This window comes from Nicotiana sylvestris, chromosome 7 (assembly GCF_000393655.2).
Source record: "Nicotiana sylvestris chromosome 7, ASM39365v2, whole genome shotgun sequence".
Lineage (NCBI taxonomy): Eukaryota > Viridiplantae > Streptophyta > Magnoliopsida > Solanales > Solanaceae > Nicotiana > Nicotiana sylvestris.
In genome coordinates this window covers 12705911-12716430 of record NC_091063.1, presented here as the reverse complement: position 1 = coordinate 12716430, position 10520 = coordinate 12705911, and the positions used below count along the sequence as shown (strand labels likewise).

The 10520-nt window shown below is 38.5% G+C and overlaps 1 long non-coding RNA gene across 2 annotated transcripts; it reads right to left on the bottom strand.

Annotated features, from left to right (window-relative positions):
* Window positions 1-2693: 2693 nt before the first annotated feature.
* On the bottom strand, window positions 2694-8533 carry LOC104210414 (uncharacterized). Of its 2 annotated transcripts, none has more exons than XR_706885.2 (3): window positions 8295-8533; window positions 6758-6907; window positions 2694-2939 (listed from the first exon to the last, which is right to left on the bottom strand). It is a non-coding gene; the product is annotated as an uncharacterized lncRNA (long non-coding RNA). The 2 variants fall into 2 exon arrangements; XR_706888.2 differs by having other exon boundaries at window positions 6790-6907.
* Between the last annotated feature and the right edge of the window lie 1987 nt (window positions 8534-10520).

Below are 10520 nucleotides of genomic sequence, written 5' to 3'. Positions count from 1 at the left end.
ATTGTAACCTTGTTCAACTGTCGGTAATATATACACATTCTCATCGATCCATCCTTCTTCTTAACAAACAACACCGGCGCACCCTAAGGTGAGACACTAGGTCTAATGAAGCCTTTTTCAAGCAAGTCCTGCAACTGCTTCTTCAACTCTTTCAATTCAGGTGGGGCAGTACTATACGGCGGGATAGAAATGGGATTGGTGCCCGGAGCTAAATCAATACAGAAGTCAATAACCCTATTGGGTGGCATACCCAGTGGGTCTGAAGGAAATACCTCAGGAAACTCATGAACAATAAGCACAGAATAAATAGAAGGAACCTCGGCACTAGAATTACGAACATATGCCAAATAGGCCAAACACCCCTTCTCGACCATACGCCGAGCCTTCACATATGAGATAATACTACGGGTAGAATGACCAGGAGTCCCTCTCCACTCTAAATGAGGCAACCCCGGCAAGGCTAAGGTCACAGTCTTGGCATGACAATCCAAGATAGCGTGGTAAGGTGATAACCAGTCCATCCCCAATATGACATCAAAATCAACCATGACTAGCAGTAATAAGTCTACTCGGGTCTCAAGACCCCCAATCACAAATACTCTAGAATGATGAACATGATCTACTATAATAGAATCACCCACGGGTTAGACACATAAACAGAAGCACTCAAAGGATCGCTAGGCATGACTAGATACGACGCAAAATAAGATGATACATAATAGTATGTAGACCCTGGATCAAATAGCACTGAAGCATCCCTACTACAAACCAGAATCGTACTTGTGATAACTGCATCAGAAGCCTTAGCCTCAGGCCTGGCTGGAAGAGCATAACATCGGGGTTGGGCCCCACCACCCTAGATTATATCTCTGGGACGGCCTGCAGCTGGTTGGCCACTAGCCTCCACCTCTAACACCTCTACCTCCACCTCTAGCTCCTCTACCTCCATATCTGGCTCGCTGGGGGGGCTGTGGAACACTCGGTGCCTGAACCATGGCACGGGAACCCGGATGCTGAGAGTTGCTCAATGCTTGAGGACAATATCTAGTAATGTACCTCATGTCGTCACAAGTAAAACAAGCCCTCGGCTACTGGGGCTGATGACCCTGAAAACTCTAAAGGGGAGGTACATTGATAGGAGCTGGTGCACTGTAGGACTGCTGATCGGAATACTGCATGTGAGAACCACGACCACCTGGGGCATTGTGAGAAGCCTGAAGTGCTGACTGAAAAGGCCTAGGAGGATGGCCTCTACCAAAAGAATCTCTGCCTCCAGACGAGGCGCCACTAAATCTGCCTAAATGACGAGGCCTCTTGTCAGACCCCTGACCACCTCCCTGCAACAGAACCATCTCAACTCTCCTAGCCACATTGGTCACCTCCTGAAAAGAAATCTCACTCCCCGCCTCCTTAGCCATCTGAAGTCGAATAGGCTGAATGAACCCCTCAATGAACCTTCTCACTCACTCACTCTCTCTCTCTCTCTCTCTCAGTAGGAAGTATAAGTAGAGCATAATGGGTCAAACCAATAAACCTGGTCTCGTACTGAGTAACAGTCATAGAACCTTGCTGAAGATGCTCAAACTGCCTCCGATATATCTCTCTCTAAGTGACCGGAAGAAACTTCTCCAAAAACAGCTGAGAAAACTGATCCCAAGTCAAAGCTAGTGATCTAACTGGTCTAGCCAAACAATAATCCCTCCACCAAGTCTTGCGGATCCAGATAAGCAAAAAGTAGCAAAGTCGACCCCATTGGTCTCCACTATCCCTATGATCCTGAGAACCTCATGACAGCTGTCTAAGTAATCCTAGGGATCCTCAGAAGATGCACCAGTGAAAGTGGTAGCAAAAAGCTTGGTAAACCTATCCAATCTCCACAAGGCATCAGCAGACATAGTCGCTCCATCACCGACCTGGGCTACTATACCCGGCTGAACTCCTCCAACTAGTTGCTGCTAGAGGCTGAAACTGGGGAGTCATCTGCTCTGGAGTGCGGATAGCAGGAGTTTGGGCCCCTCCTCCATCCTGAGAGACGGCTGGTGCTACAAGAAGCAAACCTGCCCGAGTGACACTCTCCATAAGGCCCACTAGGCAGGCCAGAGCATCTTGGAGTACTGGGGAAGCAATGAACCCTTCTGGGACCTGAGCTGGTCCTGCTGGAACTGCCTGGGCCGGAACCTCCTCGTCAAACTCAACCTGAGGCTCCGCCACTGGTGTTGTTGCCCTGGGCTGAGCTCTGCCCCAACCTCGGGCTCTAGCACGGCCTCGGCCTCGCCTTCTCGGCATAAGGAAACGCATGTTCTCGGCATCTGTGAAAGAATAGAGTAGAAATCCAATCAGCATTGAGAAACCAAACCGCACGACATGAAAGAATAGATGTGAAGTTTTTCCTAACTCTGTAGCCTCTGGGAGATAAATACAAACGTCTATGTACCGATCCCTTAGACTCTACTAAGCTTGTCTGTGAATTGTGAGACATATGTAACCTAGAGCTTTGATACCAACTTGTCACGACCCGGTTTTCCCACCCTCGAGAGTCGTAATTGCGCCTACTAGTGAAAGTTCGGCAAGCCAACTAACTGAATTATTTAACTTGTTTCCATTTTTAATTCGATAACAATTAAGAGCCAACAATTAGATAACAACAGGATTAAATAAGTGGAAGGCTGCATTGTAAAGTTTTCATAATACTATTAGTACCAATCCATAACAAATCTACTCAAGACTGGTGTCACAACTTCACAGACTGTCTAGGAGTACTACAAATAAAGGTCTGAAATAAATAAATACAACACTGTCTCTGGAAATACATGAAAGAAATAGGAATAGTATATAGAGGGGGACGTCAAGGCCTGCGGATGCCTGCAAGACTACCTCGGGTCTCCTGATGAATAAGAAACAGCAATCTCATTGCGGTTTGAAATCTACAGCACTGGGATCTGCACTAAGAGTGCAGAGTATAGTATCAGCACAACTCACCCCATGTGTTGGTAAGTGCCTAGCCTAACCTCGACGAAGTAGTGACGAGGCTAGGACCAGACTAGCAAATAAACCTGTGCAGTTAAATCATATACAACGGAAATAGAAGCAGATAATTATAACTAAAGTTGGGCGGGGGAAATATGTTGCGGGGAGTAACAGATAACAATAGAATAATAGTAGAGAAATGTAAGGAATACCATAAATCAATTACCAGCAGAGATAAGGAAATAAGAAGAACAAGTACACATGTAATACCGTTGCAGACGTGCAACCCGATCTCATTTCATATTGTACCGTTGCAGGCTTGCAACCCACTCCCATTTCATATTGTATTGTTGCAGGCGTGCAACCCGCTCCCATTTCATATACTACCATTGCAAGCGTGCAACCCGCTCCCATTTTATATATTACTGTTATAGGCATGAAACTCGCTCCCATTTCATATAACTTCCGTTGCAGGCGTGCAACCCGCTCCCATTTCATATATTTCCGTTGCGGGCGTTCAAGTCGCTCCCATTTCATATATCAACACCAATCATAAAAGAATCTCGGTAAGGGAAGAATCGCATAATAACAACATCCTAGCAAGGGAACAATAATATCACAACAAACATCCCGACAAAGGAACAATAATATCATAACAACATCCCGGCAAGGGAACAATAATGATAATCCTCACACGAAGCACAATAAACCACAACGGAGTCATAACGATTACAATATAAGACTCACGGGCATGCTTGACACCGACGTATAGATACTTGTCACCATGCCTATACGTCATACTCCACAGTTAGCACATAGCAGATAAGACACAACTTCTAATCCCGCAAGCTAAGGTTAGACCAAACACTTACCTCGATGCAACAAACACAATTTAAGCTTCAACTATTGCTTTACCTCTTGATTCCACCACCAACTCGCTCGTATCTAGCCACAAATTACTTAATTATATTAATAATTGCTAAATGAATCAATTCTAATGCATGAAAATATGTTTTTTAAGGTTTTTCCCAAAAAGTCAAAAATCGACCCCGGGTCCGCTTGGTCCAAACCCGAAATTCGGACCAAAACCCGATTACCCATTCACCTCTGAGCCCGGATATATAATTGGTTTTGGAATCCGACCTTTGAGGTCTAAATCCCCAAATTTTAATATTCTTAGGTTTTACCCAAAACCCAATTCCACCATGAAAACCCTAGATTCTGGGATGAAACCCTGGAAACCAGACATGAAGGGCTACAACTTTCGTTTTTGAATCATCTCAAATTTCCTTGTAGATCAAAAGATATAGGCTTCCGAAGTCAGACCAGTGAACCTGCGGATTCTTCCTCACCGTGGACGGCACAAAATCGAATGTGGTCGCAAAGGCCCCTCCGCGGTAGCACAAAATCATTACGGATCACACTGGCGGGTTCAAAGATTTGCAACTTCTCTGAACCTGCAGCAGCTATGTTTTAAACCTAAAACATACCGGAACCTACCCGAAACTCACTCGAACCCTCGGGACTTCAAACCAAATGTGTACACTAACTCAAAAATATCATATGGACCTACTCGTGCGATCACATCATCAAAATAACATGTAAAACTATGAATTAAACCTCAAAACTCAACATTTTCATCAAGAACACTCAAAGTTCATAACTCTTCAACCGGAAGTCTAACTCATGTCAAATAAACTCCATTTTTCACCAAGTTTCATAGTTATATTTTAAATAATATTAGAAATTTGTATCGGGCTCCGGAACCAAAATACGGGCCCGATACCAATGGTTTCAAACATTAATTCTTTTCTTCATTTCTTAGATAATTCAGCAAAATAATTTCTTTCAAAAATTAATTTCTAAGGCTTGGGACCTCAGAATTCATTTTCGGGCATACGCCCAAGTCCCGTATATTACTGCGGACCTCCCGGGATCGTAGGAATATGAATCCGGGTCCGTTTGCTCAAAATATTGACCAAGTCAACCAAAATCAAATTTTTAATTCTAGAAATTTATATTTCTCATCTTTTCACATAAAAGGCTTTCTGGATATAGGTCCGGACCACACGCGCAAATCAAGGTGAGGTAAAATGGAGGTCTTTAGGCCTCAAAATACTAAATATATTTCTAAAATAAGTAATGACCTTTTGGGTAATCATAGTCTGACAGACTAAAGGATCTACAGAAACGTTAAATAATATGTCATGCATTACTTATATTTATTGCAGCATTATAAATCTACAACAGCTACTACAAAAAAACTAATAGAAACAGAAGAAATCAAAAAAATTACAATCACTATCTCTGTGTGCTTAAACCTCATGAATATCTTATACTCTTCAAAGAAAAAGCGCGCATTTTAAGCATGAATCTTTTTCCACTTTATATAAAAATCTCTTGGTCTGTCTTAATCTCAAAGAAAGGTAATTATAGTGATAAGGCTTTAATGATTGTTAGGCATGGAGTGCTTGTGATAGTTTCGCTGGATGTTAGAGTCTTTCCTTGTTAAGGGATGTAATAAAGAGACCTTTTTCATATATCACTTACTGATTGAATCAAGATACAGTAAATCTGAAAATCATTTCTCCTTCGCGTTCCTCTTTATTAACCTACATTAGAAATCCAAAAAAATGACAATTTTGTCCAGCTTATATAGAGAACTTTGACGTCAAAGTTGGCATATTTGTTGATATTCAAGAAAGGACAACCTTCTTACAATGTGTAGTATATGCATACTTAGCCTCTATACTTCGAAAAAGAAAAAAAAGAGAGCTAAACTCGATATCTGTTTCTTCACAATCAGTATTAAGCCAATTGTACTTTTAGATTCCAAGTTACATCCACTATAGGCAATGACCATATTTCACTAAACTAAACAAAATAACAAAGAAAAACAACAAGCGAACTGGCCTTGAAATAATTTTACATAGTACAGACATAACAATGAAAGTATGCTTGAGCCAACTCATAAATATTGTTAATCGCTACTATCTAGTATAAGTACATAATGTATCAAATTCATGACTGATAAATAAGTGTGTATTTTAGAACATCAGTCAAAAGAAAAACACAGTAAAACATTATTTAGTCGTTTCAGACATATAACACATGGAGACATCAAATGACTTAAAAAATAAGATTAAGAAAAGAGTGCCATGCATTCTATTCTAGTTCAATATTTTGTCATTCAAGTCATTTATAAATCAAGTCAATTAACTGTTGGTAACTCATTTATCTAGTTTACATCACATACAAATATCACTTACTTGCCTCATGTCTAAAATCTTAGAGCCTCCAATACCTTCGTACAGTGGACAATTTTCAGGAGGATGAATTTGTAAATATTCAACCCCAAGAATGAACACAATATTAGATAATAATTGCAAGATCTAGGTAAGGTCATATCATACATATTCTTTCAGCACCAATGTGCATTCTAATGAGGGCAAAATAGATTCTCTCTTCTATGTGCTTATGTACCTTAAACCAAACCCTGCTTCAATCAAATTTTGTGAAATGTTCTTCGCATGATTCAGTTGTGTTATAAATTTTGGTCGAATATGAAAAAAAAAGATTAATTATTGTACATAGTTCAAGACAACAGTACAGGGCTCTACTGGACATTCCCATGAATAAGCTAGCCTTATCAAACTGTCCATATTCAAAGCTTTTGTTACATACATATAAGCAGTTGGTATCAAATGGAATCCAATATTATCAAAATAAAGATCCATAAACTCAACATAAGTAATATCATAACAACTAAATAATATAGTTGATGAATTACCATATAATTTTGGAGAATTAGAATGTTGCTACCTTGCTTGGGTTGACTGAGTAATTTCCCCCCAGAATGAGTAGAATTATAAGACCTTAGTCAAAGATGTCAAGTAGTTGACATCAAAGAGCAAGCAGTGCAGTCTTCTCCATATAATGCCTAGTTACAACCATCAAAAGCGAGAAAAAAATTGTGATCAAAATATAGGTTTCTCATTCTGTTTGGAGACATTTGAACAATACCAATTCTACTAAATTCATATAAACGAAAAAACTTAAAATAGGAACAAAAGTTCGGCAAAGACTAAGATAAAGAAAAATACGAAATCATAAGATATAAAGATGAATATAGCTTCTAGAGCAAAGTAATAAGATGATAGACCTTTAAGAGATAAAGCTGAGCTTTAAATAATCTGAGAAAGAAACTCTTTTGCAATATTACAAACTTTTTACATGAATAGAAAAATAATAAGTAATCTGAGAAAGCTGCTATTGTATCATGATATTCATGTTGATCAATTCAATTCCAATTATTTCAGGAGAACTTCCATTATAATTTGTGGAAATTAATCCATCTGTTGGTTTCTTTAACCAACCTCCTATTTGAAAATGTAACAACGACATCTATGTTGCTTTTTCTTGCGATTAAACAAAAGATTTGGCCTTTTTCTTCTTTTTAGATCTAAGTTGATGAACAATGATTTTAGTTTTGCAATATGCACTAATAGATCAATAAAGAATAATAGAACTAAACACCACCAGAAAGAGTAGTGTTTTAGGCTATGACATGAAACATCCTTCAGTATAATATATAACACATAATAGATTTACTAATTAAGTATAATAAATACATAATATATTTACTAATTGTGCCCCCGAAAATTAAGTGTTGCACTTCATGCAGTGAATATATCATAGAGATATATATTGTGTATAAAGAGAAAGGTAGCAAATTCTCTTTGACAGTAAACAATCATAAGCTCTAACACGCAAACAGCAAACCATACAGTTGAACCCAAATTTTAAAATTGTGATCTTTAAAATCTAAACACAAAAGTTTGATTCAAACACACAAAAGCACTAATCCATATGAACTACTAATTTTTAACAAACTCATCAAAATATAGAACAAAGATAACATAAAGAAATATCAAAAAAATTCTCCATTACCTATAAACATAAAGATAATATGGGAATAATTTCACTATTTCAAAGAGACCCAATAAAATAATAATAATAATAATAATAATAATAATAATAATAATAATAATAATAATAATAATAATGCAAATTAAGAAATATGTAAGCTTTTCCTAGTGTAGATATTATCAAGTACTTTATGGGCATCACTAATATTACAAGCGGATTTAAAAGAGAAATGTAAAGAAAACCCACAAAAAGTTAGGGATTATATATATATATAATAAATCAAATGAAATCATTACATGCATATATGAAATTCTACAATAACAATCCAAAAAATTAGAAAAGTAACATATTAGCCATAAACTCAGCACATTAAACAAAAAAAATGAAGAAAACATTACCTGAACTAATTCATCTTAAATCCACAATCTCTTTTGTAACCCTTGCCAAGATGAATATCATTGTAAAGATCTAAGAACACAATTTCTCAAAAAATGGTATTTTAGATGACAAAGACTTGCAAGAGTTGATCCACCGAAACAAACCTCCAAGATGGCAAATACAACAGAATCATTCATTAGTGGGTGCTAAAATGCGAGGAAATAGGAAGAAATGCCCGGTATTCGAGAAGCAAAAAATAAAAGACAGAGAAAAAGCAGTCGTAGAGATGAGAAATTGAGCAACCTATCGTTTGAGAATTAAAGGGAAAGGAGAAGACCCGGAAAGAAGAGCAACAATTGAAAGTACACGTGTTAAGAAGCAATACACGTGGTTATAGCCTTAATTAGGAGAAGTCCACATTTTACAGTACAATCAATATAACTTTTTGTACAACTGTCCTTTGCAGTGGTCGTACACCCCTTCCCATTTATATATAGTAGTAACATAACAAATATGTATATTTTGTGATACATTAATAAATTTTCTAGGAAATTTCTCAAGTATGAGACTCTTTGGTTCACTTGACTCTCAGTGTAACGACCCGACCGGTCGTTTTGAGCTCTAGCACGTTATTCAGCAGTTTGAGGCTATGAGCAGCTTCACTTCAGGTATTATGACTTATACGCATGGTCGGAATTGAATTCTGGGAAATTCGGAGTTGACTTGGAAAGGAAAATCTCATTTAGGAAGCTTTAAGTTGAAAGAATTGACTAAGATTGGATTTCAAAGTAAATGACCTTGGAATCGGGATCTGAAGGTTCCAGTAGGTTCGTATGATGATTCTGGTATTGGGAGATTGATCAGAAGTGAATTCGGAGGTTCGTAGGTCATTTTGGAGTCATTTGGCTAAAGATCGAAATTTGAAGGGTTTTGGGAAGTTTGACCGAGAGTTGACTTTTTGATATTGGGGTCGAATTCCAATTTTGGAAGTTGGAATAGGTCCGTAATATCAAATATGACTTGTGTGCAAAATTTGAGGTCAATCGGACGTGATTTGATAGGTTTCGAACATCGAATGTAGATGTTTGAAATTCTAAAGTTCATTAAGCTTGAATTGGAGGGTGATTCATGATTTCGATGTTGTTTGATGTGATTTGAGGCCGTGAGCAGGTCCGTGTTAAGTTATGGGACTGGTTTGTGTGATTGGACGGGGTCCCGGGGGCCTCGGGTGTGTTTTGGAGTGGTTTCGGATCGAATTTGGATAAAAAGTTGTTGCTGATTACTGGTAACTGGTTTCCTTCTTCGCGAACGCGAAGGGAGTCCCACGTTCGCGAAGAGGAAAGTGGGAGGCTGCTAGATTTGGCCTTTATGAACGCGAGCGTCGGGTCATGAACACGATGAAGAAATTTTGGGGCCGAAGCAGGTTGTGCTTCGCGAACGCGAGGGCATTTCCGCGTTCGCGAAGAAGGGCAGTGGTGAACAGTGACTTGTTTTAAGACGGGTTTGGCCCATTTCTTTCATTTTTCTCTTGGCTTGGCGATTCTTGGAGGATTTCAAGAGGGGGTTTCATCATTCAATGGCAAGGTAAGTTATCCGTACTTAATAGGAGTTAAATACATTGATTATGTATGGATTTTAACATGAAAATTAGTGAAAATTTGGGGGTTTTGAGGAAGACCTAGAAATTTGGTATTCTTGAATTTTGACCATAATTTTGGACATGAAATTAAGAGAAAATCATATATTTGAGTTCGTAAGTTCATGGGTAAACTTTATCTTCGAAAAATTTTGGAATCCGGACACGTCGGCCCGAGGGCAATTTTGTCAACTTTTCGATCGAGATTAGGAATTGTTATAAATTGGGTTGTAATGAGTAATTGAACATATATTAATAGATTTGTATAATTATTAGCTAGTTTTGGAGCATTGTGCATCGATTCGAGTCTTCGGAAGGGCGTGGAATGTCGGTTATGGATCTTCGGAGCGAGGTGAGTCTCCTTTCTAACCTTATAAGAGGGAATTATCCCCATAGGTGAGTTAATTGGTTATGTGCTCCTATTTGCGGGGGCTACATACGCACGAGGTGACGAGAGTCCGTGTGTAGCTACTATTATGCTTAAGTCCGGGTAGTTTAGGGCCCAAAAGCATGTTTTTTTGAAATACTTGCAACCTTGTTGACAAACTTAAAATGCTTAAAACATATCGAACGTGTAAATGAATTTCTAAAGAAAAAGGCTAGGTTTTAT